The following is a 19,053-nucleotide window of genomic DNA, read 5'->3' on the forward strand; positions in this document are numbered from 1 at the left end:
CTCCGGTTTTCTGAGGAAGTCACTGAAGCTGCCTGTATTTATGTTCAAAATAGACGCGCAAGAACTGTAATAATCCAGCCAATCAGCGGTGTTGTTGCATCCAGTCAACCAATCAGAGGGCGGAACGACTCTCCGCTGTTGTCCTTTCACCGGATGGAGGAGAAAAATAAGGACGTGACGCAATACAAAATTGTCATCTTTCTTCTCAGATATCTTTTGTTCTCACAGTCTCAACTGGTGGCTCTAACTTTTGTCAGTTAATATTCAAAAAATAGTATTTCATTACTGATAAACACATCCGTGTTAATAGATAGACAGATAGAACCACAGCTCCGTTCTCTCATATAGTCTGCTATCTGTGCATTTTGGTGGTAAGGCACATTGTGACCTGACTGTGTGAATGCATCCTGGTAGTAGCAGATAGGCTCATACGCCTCCCATACAAAGTGACTCAGACAAAAGGAATCAGTTTGTCATTGATGTAATACTGAATACTTCCTTTCTGAAAATGTGCTTTAGCTGACCGAATGCATGAATGCTGCTTGCTGTTGGTGTGATATAAGCAGGTTTTAAAGTGGCATACTTCCTGTGTCTAATGTGAGAAATGTTTGGCTTGTATTTGCGGTTGTGTGTGAGTTGGTGTGATAGAAAGCAGGTTTTAAAGTGGTTTTAGTTACATTTTCCTACATCACACATCACTTCCTGTGTCTAATGTGACAAAAAATGCAACCTAATTTCCAGAAACCACTGACAACAGAGGTAAAAAAAATGTCACAATTATGAAACCAAGCCATCCACACTGCTTCTCCTGGTATCCATTCATTTAAAGCATGGAACATATGGCTATGTAGAAGAAATTGTATTAGCTGTATGGATTTTAAATTATTTAGTTTCAGTGTATTTGTGCAGTGAATAAGAATTAAACCAGTTAGGGCCATAAAAGGAAAGGAATGATTTCTCATTTCTGTTTTACTGTTGCTTCTCTACTGACGCCTTCATCTTCCATCCTGTGAAAGCATGCACAGGCAATGCATTCATCATGTGAATATATTAGACGTCAGCTAGTCATAAGTATTGGTTATTGCTATTTATTAACAAATGTTTAAATAAGTTCTTGCATGCTATTTTAGAAGCTGCGTGAAGCATTGAGTGCTTAGTGTAATGAGCACACATTTCTTGCACTTTCCCATGAATAGTGGGGTGTTTTGTTTGTTTATTTTTTCTTTTGTTCACATATGACCTGTGAACAAGTGGACACTTTGGGAAATAAATTCAACTGAGTGTTATTTTTTGCTGCCATGTGATTTTTCTGTACTTTGTTTTGTTACCATTTCATATCACATGTACATTGTCAATTTGAGCATGTTTTTAGAAAGTACTTTAAGCTACTGTTTCTAAGTATCTTCAGTTGAACTCGATTTCTCCTTAGTGCGGCTTTAGTTGTGCTTTAGTTCAGCTTCTTCCAGTGTGAAATAATTGGTAGCAAAGCTGTGCTTTTAAAGTAGTGTTCTTCTACTTACTCTGCAAACAGAGACCAAACCTCATGCTTGTAAAGTCAGTTACAACATTGCTGACCAGCAGACACAGACCTGCCTGTAACTAGTTCAACCAGACTACTGAGGCAGTACAACTGACAGAACCAGACAGATGTCACCAGTAATAAGACCTACTTTGCACAAGGTTTATGTGAGGTTTGTGTTTGCAGTTCTGCAGCTTATCCTCAAGTCTCAGTTTGATTCATTTTAAAATTCTTCCAGCATAAGTCTATGTTTCTCCTGCACAGTCCTCATTGTATTTACAATGCTGAATGTGCAGTCATGTGCAATTCAGAGTCTGATATCTTATCATGGAGGCAGCACCCATTTTAACACAACAACAGTGCTTTAGCATTCTAACCAGAAGGTCTTTCAGTTTCATTTTTAGCAAAGCTGCATTTTAAGCACGGGGGTGTGCTGACCTTTGGCTTGTAGAAGTGACTGTTCACTGGAACAGTCTTTCTTCAGGTAAAGTATCTGTGTGATTGCCATCACAAATGTAAATGAAGTTTAATGAACTTCCCTGCAGCAGTGGGAGCACAGGCCTGTGACTCCGGGCTCCCCACCCCACATCTCAAAAGAGGAGACAAAGGGGGGAGAGAGACATCGAGTCATCCTGAATAAAACCTCTTCAAACCTCCCAACACCTTCTGTTCCCACCAAACCTGCACTGACGCCCTTCTGCCGACCCACTTCCTCCTTACACAAGCTCACACCAACACACAAATACCAAGGGAGCCAGACTCACAATGTACGGATGTACCAGAGCTAATGATGCTAGCATGACATCCAAAACAACTATCCAACATTATTTATCAGCAGTCATTGTAATATCATTCATAAAGCCATTCAGGGCAAACTTTGTTATATCTCTGCAAACTTCTCACATGACCTCCAACTAATCTAAGAACAGAGAAAGGAATTATGTTTTATGCTCCAGCCACATGGAATAATCTGCAAAAGGATGGACAGGAAATGAATCAGCAACAATTCCTCTGTTTTATATGGCAGTAAACTGGTTACCTTTGGATCTGGGATGTTTCCTTGTGACAAAACAAAAATGTTAAGATGGCACCTGGGCTCAGTGATGGGGGTTTTTCACAATTTTGTGCGACATTTTTTTGACTTTTTAAATCAATCTGCCTAACTTGCCTTGCTATGATGACATGACATTGACAAATTTCCCTGGCTGGGGATAAATAAAGTATATCTATCTATATATCTATCCATCTATAATGTACAAAAGTACATAAAAAAGATCAAACAAACAAAAAAAGAAGCCTAAAGCATCATTTAGGACTTACTATTGTAATTTGCTCTTTTCCTTTCATGTCCTCACAACATGAAAATCTGACTATTGAACCGTGCTAGAGTTGTTCCATCACACTGAAGATCAAGTCTGCATTCATTTTGTCAGAGTAGCATTATTGTTGTGGGTGAATCCAGTGCAGATTTTTCAAATCAGTCTGCTTTTAAACCTGCATCACAGCGCAACAATGATCAGAACAGAATGAATGCAGATCCACTGTGACTGATTGCACAACACAACGGCAAGTTTCAGGACTCTGTTAGTTGATTTTCAGAAGGGGCAGAAATGGATATAAACCATGGCAGCATGGAACAAAAAAAAAAAAACACATGAAAAACCTAAAACTGCATGTATTCAAAAATGTGTCAGCAAGAATTTGCAAACACACTGCCCTTTAAAATTGCAGAGACCAGCAGCCCCGGAGCTTTCCACGAACCTGAATTCAGTAAGCTGTAGAATAAATATGACTGTTTAAACTTTAGTAACTGCCGCTATAAAAAAATATCCATGTGTAAAGTTTAGCGATGCAGTTTAATGCCCAATCTTATCTCTATTTATTGCACAATGTGACTCCCTCAAACAAACAGTGTGTGCTCTCTGTAGTCAGCCTATAATTGGGAACACTCCAACAATCTGCACTGTTTTCAAACCTTCCATTTCCAGCTGCTGGTGGAGGGTGTAGCTACAAAGGAGGGAGGGCTTTACACCCACACACAAACACTTGTTGCCAAGCATAGTTCTGCAGGTGTGAAGCTGCATTGTCAAGGTAACCTTTACAAATGACACATAGAGTTTGACCACGGAAGCTCCAGAAATTATAACTGAATTTTCTCCTGCAAGGAAAAACAAAGATTCGCGGTCAAGTTTTTTTCTGGTTGTATCGAAAACCTCTGAAGCCGCCTGTAGACCCGCATGTGACTTCAATTCTCCACTCAAAAGAAGAATAATGATTTTTTTTCCCAAAAAGTCAGTGTTATTTTAATTACACTGGGAAAAAAGAAAATAGCAGCAGTAATAGTAGTAAATTATATTCAATGCAAAGATGATCTTGCTGAGTAGGAAGAAGTAACCTGATAGCACCATAATATAAATACACTCAATTGTAAGTAGTAGCCGTGCATTCCAAAGTGTTATCAGCAAAACGTACCTAAATTATCCAAAGTAAATTGTCATTATGCAGCAGAATGAGTCGTCACTGTTTTATCACTGTATGTTATATATTTTGATGGGGTTTTTGCAGATCAGTTAACATGAACACAGCATTCAAATGTTGTAGCTGGTTGGGAGGGAGTCCATTTGAACGACTTTATGTACTGTTTATACTTGATATACTTGCTGATTTTGGATGTAACCTTTTAATCAGCAAAGTAACTTGTAACTGTACCTCTCACATACGTAATTTCCACTGAAATGTAGCATCAAATAGAAATACAGTGCAGGGTAGTGATGGAGGAATCAGTCGGTGAGCGGTTGATTGGACACTTAGTCGTATATTTACATTTGTCTCATCTGGAGTTTGTTGCATTTACATTGACGCTAGTTCAAACGGGTCATTAACACAGACTCAGTGGCGGCTGCATGACAGAGCGTTCAGGCTGTCACGTGGAAAGAGGAGACAGTTTTACCGCCACTAACTGATGACGCCACACTCTGGCTAATTAACATCTCAGGCTGCTCCCCAGAAAAATGTCCCAGAACTTCATTCTGCTGCAGCGTGTAATCACGTTTTCTCTGTGGCGCGATCACAGCCATTTATGACCTTCTAACTACCACAAGAGCAAGTTACTGTGACCATTATATCTCAGACTGATTGATCTGACTGCCTGAATCCGCTATCAGTGACATTCCTTGCACTTTGCCATGAATAGTGGAGTATTTTATTTTTTTGGTTTGTGCTTGACCTGTTAACAGGTGGGCACTTTTTGCAATAAATTCAGCTGAGTGGCATTTTTGCTGACATGTGACTTTTTTCTATTTGATTTTGTTATAATTTCTCTTTCTTATTGCAATGTAGTTTGAAGCTTTAGTAGCTTTAGTTAAACTAGATTTCTCCATAGTGTAGTTTTGCTGTAGTCATTGGCTGCAGAGCCGTGCTTTCAAAGCAGAGTGTCCCCTCAGGCTTCTTCCTCAGGACATCATTTTGAAAGGATAAAACACTATTTACCCTGCAAACAGGGACCAAACGTCATGCTTGTAAAGTCAATTACAACATTGCTAACCAGCAGACACAGACCTGCCTGTAACTAGTTCAACCAGACTACTAAAGTGGTCCAACCGACAGAACCAGACAAATGTCACCAGTAGTAAGACCTCAGAATTCCTCCTGCACAGTCGTCACTGTGTAATGCTGAATGTGCAGTCATGTGTTATTCAGAGTCTGATATCTTATCATGGAGGCAAGGCCCATTTCAACACAACAACAGTTGTAAGCTCTGGGGTGAACTGCATCAGTTTCCCAAGTTTAGCATCAAACTTTTCTGACATCCTGGGCAAAAAGTTGTCACATTTGCCCCGAGGTAATATTCATTTTCTCAATGTAGCGCTAACCTGTGCAACCCAGCATGAGCTCTGATGTTCACAAAGTAAAAGCACCAATAAACTCTGTGTTTCACACAGTGATCAAAGTTTAGCCCATAAAAGCAGCATCAATTTAGGCCCTCTGGTTTCATGTGGTAATTAAGTGAGTGAGTAATGAGATACTAATCTGTACAACACACTTTAACCACAGATAAAAGCTGTAAAATAAAGACGACCTGAAATAATATCAGAAGCAGTCTCGTCTAAACAAAGACATTTTGAAACACAGCTAAAAACTGTTTGCTTAAAATTTGGTCAGAACCACGCTGCCTGGTGGTCTCCATGCAAAGATAAGCTAAACACCAACTGGCTGTTTAGCTTAGCTTACAGACACGGGAGTGGCATCAATCTTCTCACCAACCTCCCAGCAGGAGGAATATGCTCTGAACTCTTCCTGACGCTAAATTGAAAAAAACTTTATTAAAACAGTGTCCCAGTGTTTTGAAATTCCTCATCACAGGATTTCTGGTTTCCCGCCAGCAGACTTTACAGATAAGAGGATTCTCAAGATAAGCTTTTGCAAACTGAGCCGATGCAGATACGTTGTCACAACATTGTGTTTCTTGCTGGTAGAGTAAAACAAAGGAGGATGTGGGCCGCCACTGCAGCACTGACGGCAGCTAATGTAGTCGAGCATCATCTTTGTCTGTTCTAGAGTCTTCTGATTGATCCTGCTTTGAGGGTCTGAGTTTCAGTCCAGTTTTTGTGGTGGATCTGGGTCAAGTTTGTAGTGCAAACAAACAAACCTTATGGATTTGAAAACATGCACAGATGATGACCAGAAATGATCATCTTCTCACGGATGTCCTGAAGCTGCGTTGTGCTTCTCTACACGTTTAATATGTAACCACACAGACTTTTCCTTCTAAATGTCTCCACACTCCTTTCACAGAGGACTGAAGGTACGTATGCATGGAGACGGTCAGGCAGCCCCCCCACCGCCTCCCTGGTGTTCATTCATACCATTGTTCCATCTAATTGTCTCCGCTAGTGTCAAAGCTGACTCTCCTTTGGTATAGGTCACCCCTCCACCGGTCAACCAACCCCCCGCCACACACACATACACACACACACACACACACACACACACACACCTCCAGGCTCAGGTCGAGGAAGAAGGAGTACACATCTGCTCGTGGAGGAGGCCCGGCAGTCGACAGATGGACAACAACACAGAGGGAGAAGGCTCGAGCCTCTGGCCAGGAATTCTGGAGGGAAAGACAGACAAAAGATGAGGAGGGGACGAAGACGGGAGGCCGTGGAGGATGAATGTGGGGGTTAGAGGAAGGAAGGAGGAGGTTTATAGAGTCCATGGTATATTTTATTGCTTTAGTATATTTTTATTGTCTGAGTATATTTTTATTTCTGATAGATTTTTATTGCATTTCCGCATATTTTTACTGCATGTTAGTTGATTTTATTCTATTATCTCTATTTTATTTTATTATCTTTCTTGTTTTCCCTGTCCCAAGTTGCAATGCAAATTTCGTTGACATGTCAATGCTCAATGACAATAAAGGCAATCTTGAATCTTGAATTTTGCAGTGACGCGTCCTGACAAGGCTTTGAGTACATTTTCATATCATATGGTGATGATTCAGAAGCATCAAGAACTACCATAGCTGGGTGCTCTAACCAACACGTGACACAGCACCAAGTCGGCTAGTGAAACCTGTCAGGTACCAAAAGCCGGCATGACAAAGTGCTTGTGTGCTTGCATTTTGACAACATTTAACATTTGAAAAGTGTCTTCTTCTATTAAATGACGTACTTTTGCAGAAAAAACGTCAATCTCTCAAAGTAAGACATCAAAAAAAGTATCTGTGCTGTAAATCTGCTGAAACTCTTCATACTCAGCCCTAAAAAGACTAAAGAAATGGTTGCTTACACGAGTTGCAATGATCTACTGCCTGTGTCTTATGAAGGAGTAATAGATATAGATCATCACTGGGGTCAAACAAGACAAAACAATTAAACTTTGTTGATTCCAGGAGAGAAATTCTGTGCAACCTGATTTAAACATTAAAAGTCAGTTTTAGTCACAGAGTCCAGGAACAACTATCATATTAATAATTTTTCATGCAAAAATGCAGAATATTTAATGGTTCTAGCTTCTCAAATATGAAGATTTGATGGGTTATTTTGTATTTATTTCAATAATTTTAACAGAAAAGCAGCACAAAGCTGTCACTTTGGGCTCTGTGTAGCTGTGGCAGTATTTCCTGTTGTTTTCTGCAGTTTAACAAACCAAACTTTATGTGAATTCATGGCGGACATAATCAGCAGATTAATCCATAAAGACATTATCAGTAGTTGCAGCATTATATAATATAGTTCAACCGACCACACTCACATTAACGCAGAGTAATAAAATAATAAAAAAGTAATAATAAATAGTAATAAAATAATAAAAATCTAGTAATAAAATCTAGTGATATAATATATAATAGTATAAAACTCACCTTTTGTTCTGCATTGAGTACTTTTATGTTTGATTCTTATGTAGTTTCCTGATTATACTTACATACTCGTCAGTGCAGGACTTGTGCTGATGGGGTATTTTTTCAGTGTGGTATTATTGGGCAACATAAGCATCATCAATTTGACTCGACATTTATTTTCTGAATCCAGAGGATTTCTAGTTTTTGTAGCACTCAGAAAATACTTTTGATCCAGTTTAGAGCAACAATGTCAGCGTGTACGCACATATCACATTATACCGAATAAGACAGTGTGCTTTAAGCTCTGCACATTGCCTCAGGGGTTGAGCTGTTAGCGAGAAGCTGTCACCTTTTCAAAGACGTCGACATCTCATCTCTCTGAATGTGCAGAAGACTCCCTGCTCTGCTCCCTTTGCTGCACATTTATGAACGTGAAACAGGGTTTGGTGTGTTTGTGCTGAGTAGCTTGTTAAGTGTCTGTCTGTTGATTCCTGCTCCAAACTAAAAAAAACACAACCTCTTCATGAGAATTTGTGTGTGAATACACTCGACCGGTTAGAGCCTTTAATGAGCTGATCTTTATCAATGCAGCCTGTGTGCTTAGATCGCCATCATTTACACCTTTGTGACCAGGAGCTCCTCAAACTTCAGCATATTTCTAAAGGTAAATAACTGTGATAGTTACATTTTTACTTTGAAACAATACAACAAACTTCCTCTTCTGGCAACTGTTTAGTTTAACACCATGAATATGGCATATAAACACATTATTATGTAACTGTCAGCCAATACAAGGACATTGTTACGGTGTTCATGGATTTGTCAGCAATTCTAACACTAAGGTTCAAGGTTCAAGGTAACTTTATTGATACCCATAGGTAGATTTGTTTTGCAGTCTGGAGAGGGCATCTCAAACATTATGCACAACATTTAAAAACACAGGACGCATACGGAAGACAGATTAACAGCAGACATTGACTGGTACTCCCAGCAGCTGATCATCACTGATCATGGTTAAAAGACTAAAATAAATAAATAAAATAAATAAAAGTCATTAGATATCACTAAAAATGCCAATATAAGACCTGTTAAGAGCATGCTAAGAAAACATAAGAGCATGATCCAAGGGACAGTAAAACAATAATAAATACATAAGTAAGCAAGTTAAGACCACACTATGAAGCATTTTCAACGGGTGCATGAATAGTTAATAAATGACTGATGCAGATATAATATATATATATATATTTGTAGATATAAGAGCTCATTTGAAAGTAACAAAAACACAACGATTCTCATTTTTAGGTGATTACAAACTAATGAAATCATAACTATGAAATGAAGATCCGCCTGTATACTACACATTGAGAAAAATCAAGAAAATTGAGCCTTTTGCCTGTTTGTTTGAAATATATTTGAACAATAGGGAAATATTTCCTGGTTAGTTTCGTGTTTGCTGTGCAGGGGTGCAGTTTAATGTGTCCTACACTGACTGATTCCTTCTCTCTCTATTAAACCTCCCTGCTTTTCTTATGTAAATGACTTTTGTGTCACCGTCTTGCTGATGAACTAATAGTAAAGATTGACTTCCTGTTCAGGGAAAAAACCCTGTAATGCAGTGAGACTCTCCCTTTGTGCGACTGCTAATAAGAGTGACGGGCACGTGTGTGTGTGTATGTGTGTGTGTGTGTGTGTGTCAGATCCATCTTTAATATTGCATGGAAAGCAGTTGGCAGCAGTTGGGCTGTCCATCTGTCAGACGCAGAGTTGGGGCCTCATTTGAAAAAGGATCAGACAGAGAGTTATTAATCATGGAAGAGGGCACGGATTAAAAGTTGATAAGTTCAACAAGTATCAAAGGTAACGTTATTAAGTGTTCATATACTCGACAATTAGCTGCACTCGACTTTAATGTGCCAACTGACTGAATCTTAATCAAAGCTGGAGTGAATGTGGAGCCTTTCCTCCCTGCAGGGGTTAAACATCCTGTTGAGGTATCATTTTATGTTTCCCAGCTACTTTGTAAAAGAGTCCCACAACAGAGTGTTTGAGATCCTAAGAGGACGTTTCCTGTGGGCATTACGCCTGCTCTCGTTCACTGAGTTAGCTAACATCAAAATACAACCTCATCGTTACGTATTTCACAGTGAGACCACAGTACAGCCATGTAAATACGGCACCACCTCATTGTCCTTTAAGCATCTTTAGAGGAGCTCAACAAAGGTAAAATAAATTCACTCAAAATCAGAATCATCTTCAAACACTTAATACGTCCGAAAGGAACATTTTCTTCACTGAAGGGTCTTTAATAACAGTCATTCTTTCCTTACATTAATTCATAAATTCATTTTGAGGCTTTTCACCAGTAATTCATCCAGATCACAGACTGTATACTATCCACACATGTGATTTATGTGATGGCAGCTTCATTAGAGACTTGATGGTTTATCTATAGCATGGTGCCACCTGCTGCAAGATTGTGGGACTGCGTTTTAGGTCGGACCAGAAATATTACTACAACTACCACAAATTCTGGACTACAAAAATGGTGGCAACAGCTGCCACTTTTTTTTTCTTCTTTTGTTTCTGGAGATAAGAACCCTGAGCTGGAGGGAAGAATCAGATTAGAGAGTAAGCTTATGCAAATGTAATTATTTGTAGTTATTAGACGAATAATGTAGCTCATTAGGAGCAAGCTGACGAAGCATTATAGACATACAGCAAGCGTGGAAATCAAGTACATTTATTCAAGAACTGTATTTAAGCAAACATTTGATGTACTTTTTGTGAGTATTTCTATTTTATCAGGGGCAAATATTGTACTTTTTGTATTTTGATTCTCATCCAGAAAGCCATGTATCTCCAAATGTGGTGAATGTTAGTGATAAACTGAATTCTCCTCCTTCTTAAGCTAAATAAACTCTTTAAAAAGCTGGAAAAAAAGCTGAAAAACAGGCAATTTTTCTGAGCTCGAGAAACTTTTTAGAGATACGTGGTCCTCACAGGACAGCCGCGCTATAAACATATGATGATCTTATAGAATATGATGCATCGCTCTAGATTAAACTAACCAACAGTAAGTAAGTAAAAAGTTGATGAAATGAGCTCAACCTGAAACATCTACAGCAGTAAAATGCAACATGCACATTAATGCAGCAGGAATATTAATCCACAAACATCAAATATAATAGAGAAACACTGACAGGAACATTTTACTGCACAGAGTACTTTTACTTTTCATACTTTAAGCACTTTTTGGTAATAATATTTACACACTTGTATTTAAGGTTTTAAATGCAGAACTTTTACTTGCAGTAGAGTTTTTTCACAGGTTTCTTTTACTCAGGTAAAGAATCCAAATATGTCTTCCACCACTGTGCAGCAATATACACTATTAATAATCTAAGTGTGGGAGTATAAAAATATAAACTATAAATGTAATACAGTCATAATTTAGAGGATTGTACAGACTTGGTTCAGGTAGTCACTGAAGGGCTGAAATGTGACAGGGTGGCACATTTCTTAATGTATAATGACCACATGGGGCAGTGCTGATGCTGTTCACACCTGTGCTGCACCTGGTCACTCACTGACACTCATTATTGTTTTTTGTCATCAAGTGTGCTTCAGTTCTCTGTTCTGCATATCTAACATACTGCTGTGCATGGTTATTCAATGGAGCTTTTTCCATACAGATCAGCAACAGAATAAATAGATTAATGACTTGACAAGTCCAACAGGTAGAATCCACATTAAACTCTGTGGCTAAAAAGTGATCACCTCAGGACAACCTTTATTTTAGGTTCAGAAAGAGGCATTTTTGTAGTTGTAGGTGTGGTAAATGAGTGTGCAGCTAAGTGCTTTATTTGACTATTTGGCAACTATTTCATTCATCATTGTTAATAATAATATAATAATAACAATATAATAGATTATAGTACAACAAATCTTTCTGAGTACTTTTCTTTTGATTAAGTGAGTACATTTTCCTGAATGTACTTTTTCACAAGTCCTGTGTTTTTTACTTTACATACTTTTACTTTAAAAAGGATCTGAGTACTTCCATCACTGCACTGAGTCAAAATGACCATAAGTTAGTTTGAGTAAATAACCCAGTCCATTGGTTTAAGTTAACCCAGTTTAAGAACGGTAAGAATTCAGAAACAATAAAACAATAGAAAATAATATGAATCAAAACAAATATGGCATCTTGTAACTGTATGTTATGGCATTTTTATAGTCGCTTGTGAAAAATCAGAGTGCAGGTAAAATTCTATTTCAGTGATTAAGAACAATCAATTTAAATCATGTGAGGAGCCTTCTGATACTGTCTGCCCCCTGAGCTGCTAGGCATTAAACCCCCTTCTTTAGTGTCATCTACTGGTCATATCAAGGACGACACTGTAGCAGACAGCCATGCACTCTGACCTGACAGCAGCAACATGCAACATGAAAGCAACAGATTAAAGCAGCACAATTTTGAAAGATGTCATAATAAAAATATAAACACAAAAAATCTACATGAGTCAGTCAGTCTGTACCCTGTGAAGGAAAAGTACTCGGATCATTTACTGAAGTAAAAGCAGGAATACTGTAGACTAAAAGAAATATTCAATTACAACTAAAAGTCCTGCATTCAGAGTGTTACTTAAGTACTCAATATGCTGAATGGCTCCTTTCACAGTGTTGTATTGTTATAAAATATTATATTTTTCTGTTTTTATCACCAACAAACACATGTAAGATAATGTTAATGTTGTGGTTCATCGATGTGGAGCCAATTAGGAAATACTGCACAGATTAGTGCTATAGTACTGCGTCATATCATATAAGCATACCATGTTTTTTATGTTAAAAGTAACCAGTAACTACAAGTGTCAAATAAATGCAGTGGAGTAAAAGCAAAAATCTTCCCTCTGACTTGTGGTAGAGTAAATGTAGAAAGTAACATAAAATGAAAGAACTCAGTTAAAGTACAAGTATCAAAATTATACTGAAGTACAGTACTGGAGTAAATGTACTTAGTTGCATTCCACCTCTGTCAGTACAAATATTGAGGAATTTTATGAAAATAATCCGATCTAGAACTGAACGTTTCTCATTGGTTTATGCTGAATGAAACATGAGCGCTACATTTTGAGCTCACACACAGAAAGACACAACACTGTCCTGTACTGAATACACGAGAAAGACGTGTTGATATTTAGGAGCTGACTGATGTGTTTGTTGACGAGTGTTGAGCATCCTTCCTAACCTGGATCTTTACAGGCTGCACGCATCAGGGAACTGATTGTCTATCCTTCCTAAATGAATCCAACCTTTTTCACAGCAGACGTCCTGACGTGTCTGGACGAGCACAGCAGTAACTGCCGACATTAATGATGGCTCCATTCCAGCTGTTAACAGCGCCTGACAGCTCAGAAAGTCTGCAGGTAAAAAGGTCTATTCAGGTTTTCACTTTCACTCCACAAACACCTGCTGATATCTTGTTCTTTAACACAAAATCTAGCAAAATATTGGTGTGTTAGCTAATATGTGCCAGTGTATATTCATATTTGTCAATATTTATGTGTACACACACTATATTAGTTTTCCGTATTCATATTTTGTTCAGTTGAATATTCTTGTTGTTTTCTAGCATTTTGTCTTTGTTTCTTGTAAAGCACTTTGTAAACATTAATTTCGTAAGTGCTATTAAGAAACTTTATTATTGTTATTGTTTTTGTCATTTATTAACACCATTTTGAGGTGTTTGTACTTTACTTGTGTATTTCCATTTTATGCCACTGTATACTTCTACTCCCTGACCAAAGCCATTATTGAACTTTTTATTCCATTTAATTTATTGACAGTGTTAATTACAAAAACTATTTTTTTTGTTTCTTTTTATGGATTAAGCTGTCAGCATTAGGTAAAGTAATCAAAATGAGCTCCACCTTTACCAGTTGCAACATTAATGCTAATTGAAATTCATTAACATCTAGAAAATGATTCTGAAATCCACATTTCTGCACAACAAATTCTCTCACTTCTGGTACTTTAAGTACATCTTTATGCAAATGTACTTTCACTGAAGTAAGATTTGGAATGTGGGACTTGTACTTGTAACAGAGTATTTCTAAAACAGTACTTCCTCAGGAGTGTCAGGAAGTGTCCTTGCTCAGGTTTTTCCTCACTTGAACCTCTTTTGTCCACCAGAGGGCAGCAGATGTTAAGCAGATCTGGTCTCTACCTGTCAGCCCATGTGTGTGTGGTCCTGTTTGAAGTGTTCAGCCAGCTCTTGTAAAAACACTAAATTAGCTGCAGTGTCCCTCGCTCTTTGCATGAGTTAAAAGACAGGGAAGTGAGGTGTAACGTGCCTTTAGGTGGGCTGTCTGCACTGATTATTGCTCCCAACCCTCAGCCTCCACATCACAGTCCACACAGTTGGAAAATCTGTCTTTGTTTGGTGTTTCTCCAGGGAGACCGCTGCTTTGATCTGCTGCCTTCTTCTGTTCAGCTCAAAGTTACATGGACAGACACAATCGACTGCAACCAAGGTGGGGCGACTGTAAACCTGAAGCGACATCAGTGCACAGAGGAGGCTAAAAACAGGCCTGTCTTTCTGGAGTCAATGCAAAGAAAACTTAGTAGCGATACTGTGCATACAAGACAAAAAATAAGGTAATTAGAAAACCATTAAAATAAAATAACAGCTTATAGACCAAACGCAAATGTAAATAAAAGCATCTTTTGATCAATTTTGAACACAGCAACAATCATATTTTGGTTTTCTGGTTCTTTAAAAGGCTTTCCACATGAATACTTCTGGCTGTTTGCTATATTTATCCTATTGTCAACAAATCAAAAAAACAAAATGAATTGATTTACAATTACTGTCTGTGTATCAAAAGCGTGATAGATCCTCTGTGCCATAAAGCTCCACTGTCGTCCAAAAACACACTGTTGCACTGGGTGACATGGTCCTTCATTACAAGAACACGCCTTTAAATGATAGTCTATGCATACTAGGATATAAATAACTCATCACATTAACACATTATGATTTGTATACTCAGCTGAGAGGCCTGCAGGTGTCTTGAAAGTGAAATCACAGCAGCAGAGCACATCATATGACTCTATATTGTGTTAGATGTAGCGTGTTATATATGTATCAAACAGTAAACTTTAAATGTAAATTTGACTTAGAATAGTATAAAATTTAATTATTAAATATTTTCATTTGTATTCATTTAAGATAAATTCATGCATTTTGAATAACTACATATTATAAACTATTAATATCCTGCATTTGTAAGATAGAGATCTGAAGTAACTGTAGTCATTATTTCTTTTTCAGGGATGTTCCTGTTTATTCCAGTAAGACACAAAAGCCACATTCGGCAGAGTTACAACAGCCTAGCTTCGCATCGAGAGTGTGGATACTAGACTGGCCTGCCTGCAGTCTAGACATCTCTCCCACTGAAAATGTGTGGCGCAGTATGAAGAACAAATTACGACAACAAAGATCACTTTTCTGTAATCAGGGTCATCCATGTTTCCTTTATTTTTGGTGCACTTGCGTCAGAACAATGCTCAGACGAGTCTTCGCTAATAAAAAGTGCATTCTGTTGAGGTGTGGGTTGTGGCTGGACAAAAAGGAGAAGGTTAAACTGGGTGCAGGTCCAACAACAATTAAAGGAAACTTTACAGTAACTTTGTGTTTTTGAGACAGATTTTCGAGACTGATGACGATTCGTCTGGCAAATATTACAAAGAAATAGAGCTGAATCGGTTTTTGATTTTACTTTTTTTTTTTACGGCCGCTGGTCAAGCAAGACAAGATATTTGAAGACATCCTGGGAAATTGTGATGGTAGGTTTCCACAGTTTTGTGACATTTTACAGATTAAATGGTTCATGGATTAATCAAGACAGTAATCACTCGTTGCAGCCGCACAACAAGTACAAGAGTCATAGTCATTTAAAAGAAACGACATTCTCCATTCCTGACTGAAAACAGCCATTAAATCCCCATTACAAGCCAGACTGAGAACAACAGTCAGGTTGAATATGCAGGTTTGTCATCATTTTCCTATAAAAGGCCTGAGGAGGCGTGTGGGGGGTCGAGGAAGTGTGGCAGTAATATAAGCAAACAGAGAATGTGAAGAGAGGAAATGGCCTGCCCTAATAATCACAGCCCAGGAGCAGCAGTGCATTCAGCCCTCAGCGCCGGGGTGCTCGACCGCTCTGTCTCCTTTCAATGCAGCAGAAGCCTGCAAGCAGCGCTTTATGGACAAGCCCTGACACCCACAGGAAGTGTAAACAGAGGTCAAGTGTTAAAGTCCAACCCGCCAATTCTCACCTCCATTAAAGGGGGAGGGGGGGGGGTCTCCACAGAGCCCTCAAAGCACCTGGGAAGGGGCCCCTGTAAAACGCTGCAATGATTGGTTTCATAAAGAAGCTTTACAAATCAGCAAAGACGTGAAATGTCTACAGCACATTTACATTTTATGCATTTATCTAGTAGCTGGTGGCAATGGTACCTGGACTCCAGCGGCAAAAAAGACTAAAAGACGGATTTCAAGATGAGATATTTACAACATGAGGAAGAGGAAACTTTCTACAAAAGGATGAATGAGCTGGCCTTTTACTTTTTCTGACACTAGATTGAAGGTTTTGGGTCTGACAGGCACCAAACTTTAGTTTAAAAACTCATGGTGAGAAGTCTAAGCTTCAGAATGCAGCTATTGATGCTGTGTCCAAAAAATGTTCATGTGTGTCCGAGGCAGAGGAGTGTAAAAAAAGAAGTGTAAAAGAAAAAACAAGCAGCATAAATACACTGGATGACACTGAACCTAAAGGAATGGTGCGAGATTTTGTGAAAAATGTGCTTATTTGCTCTCTTTCTTCAGAACTAAATGATAAGATAGAGACCACTCTCTTATCTGCATGGCAAATATGAAACTACATTCAGCACGTGGCTAGCGTAGCTTGGCAGAAGGGGTTAAACCAAACAGAGCAGTTATTTTCTCAGATTCTGCTGCTGTAATGCAAAGTCTAAAATCAACACAAACGACCAAAGAGAACATCTTCATGAGAGTCTGCTACAGTTCAGAAGAGTTTGTTGGATTCCAATAGAAGGAAACGAGGCGGCTGATACGGCACACCTGCTGTTTAGCTTCACATGGATGCAATGGAGCAAAGTGCAGAAAGGCTGAGTGAAGTGCAATGTAGATCAGAGGGTGTGGTGATTGATCAGTATACTCTCGGCCAGTCACATGGTCTCATCGCTCTGAAGCAGAAGAGTAAAAGTGACACATGATGACGACAGCTCAACAAATACGAACTGAAGAAGATGAAGAATCGGCTTCTGCCGGAAAACGTGTTTGGGTGGTGTAGAGCGGCATGATGTAAGCACGCAGCCACAACCACAAATCTCCAGGCAGAGGCAGGTGGTGTGGGGTTTTTTTAACAGTCAATTAACATGATCATGAATTAGAAAGAAATAATCAAATAATACACTGGTGATGCCATTTATATCATATCATCATAAGCAAAAAAGCATATTTCCCTAAGTGTTGAACTAATCCTTTAACAAGAAACACTTTGACTCTTCCTGCTCTTCATCAAGAACAAGGATCAATGCTCTTTATTTTTCCTTCACCTGACCTAAATCTAAACTTCACTGCACAGCCCTTCAGCATCTAAACTTTAAATAATCCACTCCATCATCTGAGGGACGGCATAGAATCAGGCTGAAATAAGGCAAATCTGCCTCGAACGTGCAGCATGAGTCAACAGCCACAGCTATGCTTACCCCCCAGTCAGGGTAAATCAGGGATGCATTGGAGGATGCGGGCATTGATCCCGCTACCTCTCGCATGCGAAGCGAGCGCTCTACCATTTGAGCTAATCCCCCATGATGCATCTGGATTCAGTGTAGTGCCATACTTTGCTTTGCTAATAAGCACTAAACAATAAATACAGCTGATGATAGTAATGTCATTGGTTTTGCAGGTATTTGGTCTTAAACTAAGAGAAGACAGAATGGATTTTGATGTGATGAAGATGCTCAGCAAAAAGCCAGGAGATCATTTAAGTCATTACAATTCGTCCTTAAGGGAACATGCATGTCTGAACCAAATCTCATGGCAATCCATCAAATTGTTGTTGAGATATTTAAGTTTAAAGTGATGGGCTGTATGACAGACCAATATTGTTACTGTGATTACTTAATAATTGTGGCTAATAAAGTTAAAATACCAAATTCAAATACTGTTATTGCTCAGTGTTGTCTCCCTGTATGCACTATACTGAAGATTTTCTCCACCAAATTCCTAAAATGTCCATTACGAGCCAAATAAAAGCTATTGTGCTGCCAAAAATGATCTTGTTGAATTATTTTCTTCCTGTATAAACCAGGACTTCACTGCAGGTCCTTCTCCTCAGCTCAGTGGTGCAGTGGCCTGTACGGAGTGTCAGACAGGTCGAATACACACTCGCTTCCCAGGACGGGACCATCATGACAGCCAACAGAAACCGTTCAGGGAGAGAGTTAATCCCTCATTAAGTTGGTAATGACATGGACGGTCATTTCTGTGAATAGATGGAGGTTTTTCTGGCCTGAATGGCCACTATTAGCCCAGAGGAGAGCAGCTCGTACAGTAGCGCTTCACAACGCTGGTGTCGATGCTAATGGTTATTAGGACCGAGCGGCAGTGAATGGAGGTCCACCCTTCTGCCACACGTGTAAATGAAAAACACACAGAATCTGCATAGCGACATGCAAAAGAGGCCGAATCAATGCTGGAATTAGGCAGTTCATTTCACATTTAACCATTTAGCTGATTGTGTGTTAATGTTGCCCATTTTATAGAGAGAGAGCAGGGCTGGAAAGCTCTGACAGGACAGAGGACTGGTAGAGGGACACAAAGTCTCCCAGTTTCAAGTTGTGGTCCTGTACAGTAAAATGACTCACATGCAGCCACAGCACATGACATTCCCGTCATATAAACTGCTTAAATCTTCATGTGTGGGCTGCTTTTAACAGAGCTGTAGAGTCAACTTGGATCCCAGTTAAAATGAGGACGTCTGACTGATTAAGGCTGAACTTGAGATTTTAAAGGAAAGATATTCAAGTCCCAGAAGACTTCAATGAAATGAGACAGTGTTTGTCCTGAAAGCTCAACACACTGCACATGCAGATAGAT

At 38.9% G+C, this 19,053-nt stretch overlaps 1 non-coding gene across 1 annotated transcript; it reads right to left on the minus strand.

Annotated features, from left to right (window-relative positions):
- Positions 1 to 17,689: 17,689 nt before the first annotated feature.
- Positions 17,690 to 17,762, minus strand: trnaa-cgc. Its single transcript has one exon. It is a non-coding gene; the product is annotated as a tRNA-Ala (tRNA).
- Positions 17,763 to 19,053: the final 1,291 nt, after the last annotated feature.

Source organism: Chelmon rostratus, chromosome 15 (assembly GCF_017976325.1).
Source record: "Chelmon rostratus isolate fCheRos1 chromosome 15, fCheRos1.pri, whole genome shotgun sequence".
Lineage (NCBI taxonomy): Eukaryota > Metazoa > Chordata > Actinopteri > Chaetodontiformes > Chaetodontidae > Chelmon > Chelmon rostratus.